At 40.4% G+C, this 11,272-nt stretch overlaps 1 long non-coding RNA gene across 1 annotated transcript in view; it reads right to left on the bottom strand.

Annotated features, from left to right (window-relative positions):
• The window catches only part of LOC128640337 (uncharacterized), a 20,172-nt gene extending 11,959 nt beyond the window's left edge, over positions 1-8,213 (bottom strand). The window contains exon 1 of the long non-coding RNA XR_008399330.1: positions 7,725-8,213. This is a non-coding gene — a long non-coding RNA (uncharacterized LOC128640337). The remainder of the gene's footprint in view (positions 1-7,724) is intronic.
• Between the last annotated feature and the right edge of the window lie 3,059 nt (positions 8,214-11,272).

Raw genomic sequence — 11,272 nt, forward strand, 5'->3', positions numbered from 1 at the left:
GACTAATGACGGTTCCTTTAAGGGACGTCATCCAAGATGGCGTCCCTCGAATTCCGATTGGCTGATAGGATTCTATCAGCCAATTGGAATTAAGGTAGGAATTTTCTGATTGGCTGATGGAATCAGCCAATCAGAATCAAGTTCAATCCGATTGGCTGATCCAATCAGCCAATCAGATTGAGCTCGCATTCTATTGGCTGATCGGAACAGCCAATAGAATGCGAGCTCAATCTGATTGGCTGATTGGATCAGCCAATCGGATTGAACTAGATTCTGATTGGCTGATTCCATCAGCCAATCAGAAAATTCCTACCTTAATTCCGATTGGCTGATAGAATCCTATAAGCCAATCGGAATTCGAGGGACGCCATCTTGGATGACGTCCCTTAAAGGAACCGTCATTAGTCGGGAGACATCGGAAGAAGAGGATGGATCCGCGTCGCCTGCTTCAAGATGGACCCGCTCCGCACCGGATGGAAGAAGATCGAAGATGCCGCTTGGAGAAGATGTTTGCCGGTCCGGATGTCCTCTTCTTGCCGGATAGGAGGAAGACTTTGGAGCACCGGATTATGGATCGCCAACCCCCGCTTGGGTTGGATGAAGATCTTGGAGCCAGGACGGATCGGTGATACCTGGATGGTGAAGACAAGGTAGGAAGATCTTCAGGGGATTAGTGTTAGGTTTATTTAAGGGGGGTTTGGGTTAGATTAGGGGTATGTGGGTGGTGGGTTGTAATGTTGGGGGGGGGGTATTGTATGTTTTTTTTTACAGGCAAAAGAGCTGAAATTCTTGGGGCATGCCCCGCAAAGGGCCCTGTTCAGGGCTGGTAAGGTAAAAGAGCTTGTAACTTTTTTAATTTAGAATAGGGTAGGGAATTTTTTATTTTGGGGGGCTTTGTTATTTTATTAGGGGGCTTAGAGTAGGTGTAATTAGTTTAAAATTGTTGTAATATTTTTCTTATGTTTGTAAATATTTTTTTATTTTCTGTAACTTAGTTCTTTTTTATTTTTTGTACTTTAGCTAGTTTATTTAATTGTATTTATTTGTAGCAATTGTGTTTAATTAATTTATTGATAGTGTAGTGTTAGGTTAATTGTAGGTAATTGTAGGTAGTTTATTTAATTATTTTATTGATAGGGTAGTGTTAGGTTTAATTATATCTTAGGTTAGGATTTATTTTACAGGTAAATTTGTTATTATTTTAAATAGGTAACTATTAAATAGTTCTTAACTATTTAATAGCTATTGTACCTGGTTAAAATAATTACAAAGTTGCCTGTAAAATAAATATAAATCCTAAAATAGCTATAATATAATTATAATTTATATTGTAGCTATATTAGGGTTTATTTTACAGGTAAGTATTTAGCTTTAAATAGGAATAATTTATTTAATAAGAGTTAATTTATTTCGTTAGATAAAAATTATATTTAAGTTAGGGGGGTGTTAGTGTTAGGGTTAGACTTAGCTTTAGGGGTTAATCCATTTATTAGAATAGCGGTGAGCTCCGATCGGAAGTTTAGGGGTTAATAATTGAAGGTAGGTGTCGGCGATGTTAGGGAGGGCAGATTAGGGGTTAATACTATTTATGATAGGGTTAGTGAGGCGGATTAGGGGTTAATACATTTATTATAGTAGCGCTCAGGTCCGCTCGGCAGATTAGGGGTTAATAAGTGTAGGCAGGTGTCGGCGACATTGAGGGGGGCAGATTAGGGGTTAATAAATATAATATAGGGGTCGGCGATGTTAGGGGCAGCAGATTAGGGGTACATAGGGATAACGTAGGTGGCGGCGATTTGCGGTCGGAAGATTAGGGGTTAATTATTGTAAGTAGCTGGCGGCGACGTTGTGGGGGGCAGGTTAGGGGTTAATAAATATAATACAGGGGTCGGCGGGGTTAGGGGCAGCAGATTAGGGGTACATAAATATAACGTAGGTGGCGGTCGGCAGATTAGGGGTTAAAAATTTAAATTGAGTGGCGGCGATGTGGGGGGACCTCGGTTTAGGGGTACATAGGTAGTTTATGGGTGTTAGTGTACTTTAGGGTACAGTAGTTAAGAGCTTTATAAACCGGCGTTAGCCAGAAAGCTCTTAACTCCTGCTATTTTCAGGCGGCTGGAATTTTGTCGTTAGAGCTCTAACGCTCACTTCAGAAACGACTCTAAATACCGGCGTTAGAAAGATCCCATTGAAAAGATAGGCTACGCAAATGGCGTAGGGGGATCTGCGGTATGGAAAAGTCGCGGCTGTAAAGTGAGCGTTAGACCCTTTAATCACTGACTCCAAATACCAGCGGGCGGCCAAAACCAGCGTTAGGAGCCTCTAACGCTGGTTTTGACGGCTACCGCCGAACTCCAAATCTAGGCCTCAGTCTAACACCCAGGCAGGCTGACAGTATAAAATAAATGCATACATAATGTACAGCCGGCATTAGCCTCTCTAGCCAAAACGTGAATGAAAAAATGCCGGACATGTATAAACACAGGAGCCTGCTGATGCTCTGCTTGTTGGCCCCCACCGCTCTAGTAATAGTTCCGCCCCTGCTGGCTGCTGCTATATGAGTAATCATTATATGAAACTCAGACATCCCAACCTGCAAAAACTCATTTCAGGGAGGTGGCTTCACCCGCTACTGTGCCGCCGTCCCCCCCCAGTTATATATTGGACACCTTAAAACCCTAAATAAGATAGAGACTTATCGTTAAAGTAGCTTCCCACTAAAGTCACATTTAAAAAAAAAGTAGCTTTATTGCACAACCACATACAACAAACCTATTTTCCAGTGATCCGAAGTTTAATTACGTGCAGTAAATAAGGGAGTATTTGTGTTTTATTTTATTAGAATCAGTGGGGGCTTATTGGTTACTGATGCTTTGAGGGTTCTATAACGTCCCAGCAACTAAAGGCATTCCTTAAAGAAACACTTTTCTGGATTTGGGCCACATTGGATCATGGTACTTGGAGTTTCAGGGAGATTGCATTCCATTTGCTGGCATCAGGGAGCCGCTATTACAATCAGGGAGACTCCCTAAACTTCAGGGAGAGTTGGGATATCTGGAAACTCAAGACTTACCAACTCGCAGGATGCTGCTGCTGCCTGCCTCCCTCACACTCTTCCCTCCTGTAGTGCGGGCGCAGCTACACTGGGAGGAAGTGATGTGGGGGAGCAGGAGGTCACATGACAACACTTTTCAGTTCCCCCAAACCATCCATCCATTACAGTCAGATCTCATGGGCCCCTGCTCCTCTTCCCACCCTCGGCTGCATCATTCAGTAGCAGTATGTCCTCAAGCACATACAGCGACTGTGAGACAAACTTGCAAGTAAGTAGATGCTCAGTCTCACGGCCGCTGTATGCAAGTAGTCTGTGTCCCCTTGCCTGCTCATCACGGCCGTGCTTTCCTTATAAGGCAGTGCAGCCGTTTTACAGTGCAGATTATTCAGGGTAGCCACACTAGCACTGCACATTAACATTTAACACTAATTATAGTATAATAAACATTTAGGGGCACACTCGGTATGTACAGAAAATAGTGGGCGGGGCTAAGATAACTGGCGGCCCACCGGGCTTTTGCCCGGTATGCCCTATGGCCAGTCCGGGCCTGTATATGATATATATATATATATATACATATACATATACATATACATATACATATACATATACATATATATATATATATATATATATATATATATATATACACATATATATACACACATACACACACATATGCTAGATAATTAGATCTATATTATTTCTCTGTCTGTCTGTTTCTCTCACTTATTAAATATGTAGATATAGATACATATCTAAATATTTTTTTGGATTAAGAATATATATATATATATATATACACACACACACAAACATATATATATATATATATATATATATATATATATATATATATATATATATATATATATATATATATATATATATATGTGTACATGCATAATATATTTTTAAATATTTATCTCTATGAGTAAACTTTCTTGCAGCATGATTAATAATTATGATGTTGCATGGTTTGTTTGTTTTTTCGTTTTTTTTTTTTTTTAAATCTCCTTTCTTACGGCTAGATTTAGAGTTTTGTCGGTAACGACCCGCGTAGCTAACGCTGGCTTTTTTCTGGCCGCGCCTTTAAAATAACTCTGGTATTGAGAGTCCACAGAATGGCTGCGTTAGGCTCCAAAAAAGGAGCGTAGAGCATATTTAACGCAACTGCAACTCTCGATACCAGAGTTGCTTACGGAAGCGGCCAGCTTAAAAAACGTGCTCGTGCACGATTCCCCCATAGAAAACAATGGGGCTGTTTGAGCTGAAAAAAAACCTAACACCTGCAAAAAAGCCGCGTTCAGCTCCTAACGCAGCCCCATTGTTTGCTATGGGGAAACACTTCCTACGTCTGCACCTAACACCCTAACATGTACCCCGAGTCTAAACACCCCTAACCTTACACTTATTAACCCCTAATCTGCCGCCCCCGCTATCGCTGACCCCTGCATATTATTATTAACCCCTAATCTGCCGCTCCGTAAACCGCCGCTACTTACATTATCCCTATGTACCCCTAATCTGCTGTCCCAAACACCGCGGACCCCTATATTATATTTATTAACCCCTAATCTGCCCCCCACAACGTCGCCTCCACCTGCCTACACTTATTAACCCCTAATCTGCCGAGCGGACCGCACCGCTATTATAATTAAGTTATTAACCCCTAATCCGCCTCACTAACCCTATAATAAATAGTATTAACCCCTAATCTGCCCTCCCTAACATCGCCGACACCTAACTTCAAACATTAACCCCTAATCTGCCGACTGGAGCTCACCGCTATTCTAATAAATTTATTAACCCCTAAAGCTAAGTCTAACCCTAACACTAACACCCCCCTAAGTTAAATATAATTTAAATCTAGCGAAATTAATTAACTCTTATTAAATAAATTATTCCTATTTAAAGCTAAATACTTACCTGTAAAATAAATCCTAATATAGCTACAATATAAATTATAATTATATTATAGCTATTTTAGGATTTATATTTATTTTACAGGTAACTTTGTATTTATTTTAACCAGGTACAATAGCTAAAATAGTTAAAATAATTACAAAATTACCTGTAAAATAAATCCTAACCTAAGTTACAATTAAACCTAACACTACACTATCAATAAATAAATTAAATACAATACCTACAAAAAACTACAATGAAATAAACTAACTAAAGTACAAAAAATAAAAAAGAACTAAGTTACAAAAAATAAAAAAATATTTACAAACATCAGAAAAATATTACAACAATTTTAAACTAATTACACCTACTCTAAGCCCCCTAATAAAATAACAAAGACCCCCAAAATAAAAAAATGCCCTACCCTATTCTAAATTACTAAAGTTCAAAGCTCTTTTACCTTACCAGCCCTGAACAGGGCCCTTTGCGGGGCATGCCACAAAGAATTCAGCTCTTTTGCCTGTAAAAAAAACCACATACAATACCCCCCCACAACATTACAACCCACCACCCACATACCCCTAATCTAACCCAAACCCCCCTTAAATAAACCTAACACAAAGCCCCTGAAGATCTTCCTACCTTATCTTCACCATACCAGGTTCACCGATCGATCCAGAAGAGCTCCTCCGATGTCGTGATCCAAGCCCAAGCGGGGGGCTGAAGAGGTCCATGATCCGGCTGAAGTCTTCATCCAAGCGGGAGCTGAAGAGGTCCATGATCCGGATGAAGTCTTCTATCAACGGCATCTTCAATCTTCTTTCTTCCGGATCCATCTTGCAGACCTCCGACGCGGAACATCCTGCTGGCCCGACGGACTACCGACGAATGAAGGCTCCTTTAAGGGACGTCATCCAAGATGGCGTCCCTCGAATTCCGATTGGCTGATAGGATTCTATCAGCCAATCGGAATTAAGGTAAGAAAATTCTGATTGGCTGATGGAATCAGCCAATCAGAATCAAGTTCAATCCGATTGGCTGATCCGATCAGCCAATCAGATTGAGCTCTCATTCTATTGGCTGTTCTGATCTTGGATGACGCCCCTTAAAGGAGCCTTCATTCGTCGGTAGTCCGTTGGGCCAGCAGGATGTTCCGCGTCGGAGGTCTGCAAGATGGATCCAGAAGAAAGAAGATTGAAGATGCCGTTGATAGAAGACTTCATCCGGATCATGGACCTCTTCAGCTCCCGCTTGGATGAAGACTTCAGCCGGATCATGGACCTCTTCAACCCCCCGCTTGGGCTTGGATCACGACATCTGAGGAGCTCTTCTGAATCGATCGGTGAACCTGGTATGGTGAAGATAAGGTAGGAAGATCTTCAGGGGCTTAGTGTTAGGTTTATTTAAGGGGGGTTTGGGTTAGATTAGGGGTATGTGGGTGGTGGGTTGTAATGTTGGGGGGGGGTATTGTATGTGTTTTTTTTACAGGCAAAAGAGCTGAATTCTTTGGGGCATGCCCCGCAAAGGGCCCTGTTCAGGGTTGATAAGGTAAAAGAGCTTTGAACTTTAGTAATTTAGAATAGGGTAGGGCATTTTTTTATTTTGGGGGTCTTTGTTATTTTATTAGCTTTAAATAGGAATAATTTATTTAATAAGAGTTAATTAATTTCGTTAGATGTAAATTATATTTAACTTAGGGGGGTGTTAGTGTTAGGGTTAGACTTAGCTTTAGGGGTTAATAAATTTATTAGAATAGCGGTGAGCTCCAGTCGGCAGATTAGGGGTTAATGTTTGAAGTTAGGTGTCGGCGATGTTAAGGAGGGCAGATTAGGGGTTAATACTATTTATTATAGGGTTAGTGAGGCGGATTAGGGGTTAATAACTTTATTATAATAGCGGTGCGGTCCGCTCGGCAGATTAGGGGTTAATAAGTGTAGGCAGGTGGAGGCGACGTTGTGGGGGGTAGATTAGGGGTTAATAAATATAATATAGGGGTCGGCGGTGTTAGGGGCAGCAGATTAGGGGTACATAAGGATAACGTAGGTGGCGGTCGGCAGATTAGGGGTTAAAAAAATGTAATCGAGTGGCGGCGATGTGGGGGGACCTCGGTTTAGGGGTACATAGGTAGTTTATGGGTGTTAGTGTACTTTAGAGCACAGTAGTTAAGAGCTTTATGAACCGGCGTTAGCCCAGAAAGCTCTTAACTACTGACTTTTTTCTGCGGCTGGAGTTTTGTTGTTAGATTTCTAACGCTCACTTCAGCCACGACTCTAAATACCGGAGTTAGAAAGATCCCATTGAAAAGATAGGATACGCAATTGACGTAAGGGGATCTGTGGTATGGAAAAGTCATCTTGTAGATGATTTTATCCCGGTCCTCATGTACGATCCCTCGTACACCTCTGTAATTCAGCTAGTTCCCTTGAAAGAGTTTTGGAGATAATAGGATCACAACTGCAAATAATCTAAATGTTTTTATTTGAGGATGGAGATAATTGGATTATGTCCCTTTAAATGGGATATGTAATCTTGGTTACAGGAGAGGTAGGATGTCCTGGAAAGTCCAATTATGGAGAGATTCAAATAATTTGAAGCAGCAATAGTGCTGTATAGAATATTCACAAGTTAGGACAGGTTTGGCTTATGCTGCGATATAGGATTGAAGGTGGTTATATTTGAGTCTTAAACATTGAATACATATGCAATTTTAAATTAGCTGCTTCCTTGGAAATCAGTAGTTAACGTTAAAGCTTCTACTCACAGATCTGGAGGTGTGTCTCTGTGCACCAATCGGGTGCGTCCAAAACCGGAGCTTGTTTGAGAAAGAGACGGCGTCTCTCTGTTCGGGAGTGACGTCAGGCTGGGTGTGTGAGGCAGAGCACCAATCCGGTGCGAGGAATATCGGCAGCCTAAGAATGAGTGAAAAACAAGCCGAATATAATCTTTTTGGTAGCGGTTATGACCGCAATAAGCAGGATGATGATTTAGGTAGTGAGTCCCAGTAAGCCTTTTAGGGAATGAAGTAAATGCGATGGTTTAAACAACAGTCTCTGGTATAAATGCTGGTTAAACCATTCAGACTCCTGTCTGTTGCATTTAACAAGTCCTTGATAACGAATAACTGCTGCAAGCAGTTTTTAAAGAGTGGATGATTTCCTTTGTTGTAAAAGTCCAAAAACAGGGTTCTCTGAGGAAATTATCTTTAGTAGTTTTTAGGAACAAGGTGTCAGCTTCTTAGTCCTGCACAACTGAGAATAATTGACAAAGTGCACTGGGCATTGTGGGAATTTATGGAGAAAGTCTTAAAGGCAGTTAACAGACTAGAGCAGGTCTTAAAGGGACATAGCACTCTATAATATGTGTTACAACCTCCTATTCTACGTGGAAAGTACTTGTCCATTCCATAGACCAGTATAAGTAATTCGCCCTCACTAAAACTTGGTGGACGTTGCGCCATTTTTGTCTCTGAAATTTTTTTATCTAAAATAATTTTTTAGTGCGACAGAAATATACCAAAGAGACACATTTGATTGGTTCTTGCAAGTGTAACTAAAAATATTAATATTTGGTTGGCTGATTAGATGTTTCACGTGTTCATGATGATTACTGGTTCTTGCTAGTGATGTCGCAAACTTAAAATTTTCCGTTCGCGAACGGCGAACAACCACAACTGTTCGCGAACGGGCGAACCGTGTGAACCGCCATTGACTTCAATAGGCAGGCAAATTTTAAAACCCACAGGGACTCTTTCTGGCCATAATAGTGATGGAAAAGTTGTTTGAAGGGGACTAACACCTGGACTGTGGCATTGTTAAAATTATATGTTATAAATGTTAAAATAGTTACTATTGTCAAACTTCTTATAAAAAAACTGACCTGTAGGCAGTTAAATGGGTAGATATTAAAATCTAAAAAATATATAAGAAGCGCTCACAGGGGCTAAAGACAAATTGAATTTATTAATTACAAATTAAACATAAAATAAAACTTTGGAGTGCGCACTCTTAAATTACAATTTTAAACTAAACCATACAACAATTCATTAATGCTAAAACCTAATCATTAGCCAACTTTTCTTAACTTTAATATTTGTAAGCGGTGCTGTTAGCAGATATTGATTATAAAAATAAAAACAAAACTTTCCCAAGTCTCCTAAATATTTGTGTTCAAGATGTATAAAACAAAAATTGGGAGATCGATCTAACTCCTTAAGTTCATTAGACTCAAATCCAATGACCAATCAGGTGTCTCTATTTACGTTGTTTTGTTATTTCAAATATAACCGTTATAACAGTGATTGTATCCAAACTTATTTGAGCCAAAGTTCTTTGGTTTTTTTAAGATACTTTTTACCTTAATATTGCAGTTCCTTGTGTAAAAAAGTATCTATTTGGGCTTCAAGCAGTTGTTTTTTAGCGGAGTAACAGGAACGGCTTACCGAGATTCTGCTACCACTGGTCTTCACTTGTTTGAAACAAAAAATCCCCCGCCTTCCGATGACAATAGGCAGTCAGCCTCTATTGCCTCCAGGCTCAAGGGAACTTTTTAACTTGTTTCTGGATGCGGGTTTCTGTTAGTCTCACCCGGTTGTTTATTTTCGGTCTCCTTGATAAGTATGCAAAGCTTATAGGAAAGCAAACAGTCCATTTGCACAACCGCAAACTCCCCATTTGCACAAGGTTGGATACCAAGCTAGCCATGTACCGTTCCTTGTCCTCACTGATGTCATTGAAGGTCTCTTCCTCCACCCAACCACGTACAACACCAAGGGTCCCCGAAAGGTGACAACAAGCCCCCTGGGACACCTGCTGTGTTTGGTCTTCCACCTTCTCAAAGCCACCTTCCTCCTCTGACTCCTCTTCTTCAGACTCCTCTCTCTACGTTGCCTCTCTCAGCATTATTATAAGGTGTGTTAAGTAGTACTATTCTTATCAGTTTAATCCCTGTTACATCCCCTATCAGGGGACGTGTATATGGCATGGATTTTAGGAACCGGGAGATGGAAAAAGATGCTTGGTCGGTCCTCCTACTTCAAATTTGGGGCACTGCGCGTGCAATCGTGGCCGGACTTTTAGCCGACGGACATTTGGCAGACGGACATTTGGCAGACGGACATTTGGCCAACGGACATTTGGCCGAAACACAAGTGGCTGTCACAAAACAGTCCGGCCACTAGATAGATAGATTTGATAGATAGATACATAGATTATATAGATAGATCAATAGATGCAATATACATTTGATAGATACGATAGATAGATTACTATTGTCAAGCTTCTTATAAAAAACTGACCTGTAGGCAGTTAAATGGGTAGATATTAAAATCTAAAAAATATATAAGAAGCGCTCACAGGGGCTAAAGACAAATTGAATTTATTAATTACAAATTAAACATAAAATAAAACTTTGGAGTGCGCACTCTTAAATTACAATTTTAAACTAAACCATACAACAATTCATTAATGCTAAAACCTAATCATTAGCCAACTTTTCTTAAATTTAATATTTGTAAGCGGTGCTGTTAGCAGATATTGATTATAAAAATAAAAACAAAACTTTCCCAAGTCTCCTAAATATTTGTGTTCAAGATGTATAAAACAAAAATTGGGAGATCGATCTAACTCCTTAAGTTCATTAGACTCAAATCCAATGACCAATCAGGTGTCTCTATTTACGTTGTTTTGTTATTTCAAATATAACCGTTATAACAGTGATTGTATCCAAACTTATTTGAGCCAAAGTTCTTTGGTTTTGTTAAGATACTTTTTACCTTAATATTGCAGTTCCTTGTGTAAAAAAGTATCTATTTGGGCTTCAAGCAGTTGTTTTTTAGCGGAGTAACAGGAACGGCTTACCGAGATTCTGCTACCACTGGTCTTCACTTGTTTGAAACAAAAAATCCCCCGCCTTCCGATGACAATAGGCAGTCAGCCTCTATTGCCTCCAGGCTCAAGGAAACTTTTTAACTTGCTTCTGGATGCGGGTTTCTGTTAGTCTCACCCGGTTGTTTATTTTCGGTCTCCTTGATAAGTATGCAAAGCTTATAGGAAAGCAAACAGTCCATTTGCACAACCGCAAACTCCCCATTTGCACAAGGTTGGATACCAAGCTAGCCATGTCCCGTTCCTTGTCCTCACTGATGTCATTGAAGGTCTCTTCCTCCACCCAACCACGTACAACACCAAGGGTCCCCGAAAGGTGACAACAAGCCCCCTGGGACACCTGCTGTGTTTGGTCTTCCACCTCCTCAAAGCCACCTTCCTCCTCTGACTCCTCTTCTTCAGACTCCTCTCTCTACGTTGCCTCTCT

This window comes from Bombina bombina, chromosome 9 (assembly GCF_027579735.1).
Source record: "Bombina bombina isolate aBomBom1 chromosome 9, aBomBom1.pri, whole genome shotgun sequence".
Lineage (NCBI taxonomy): Eukaryota > Metazoa > Chordata > Amphibia > Anura > Bombinatoridae > Bombina > Bombina bombina.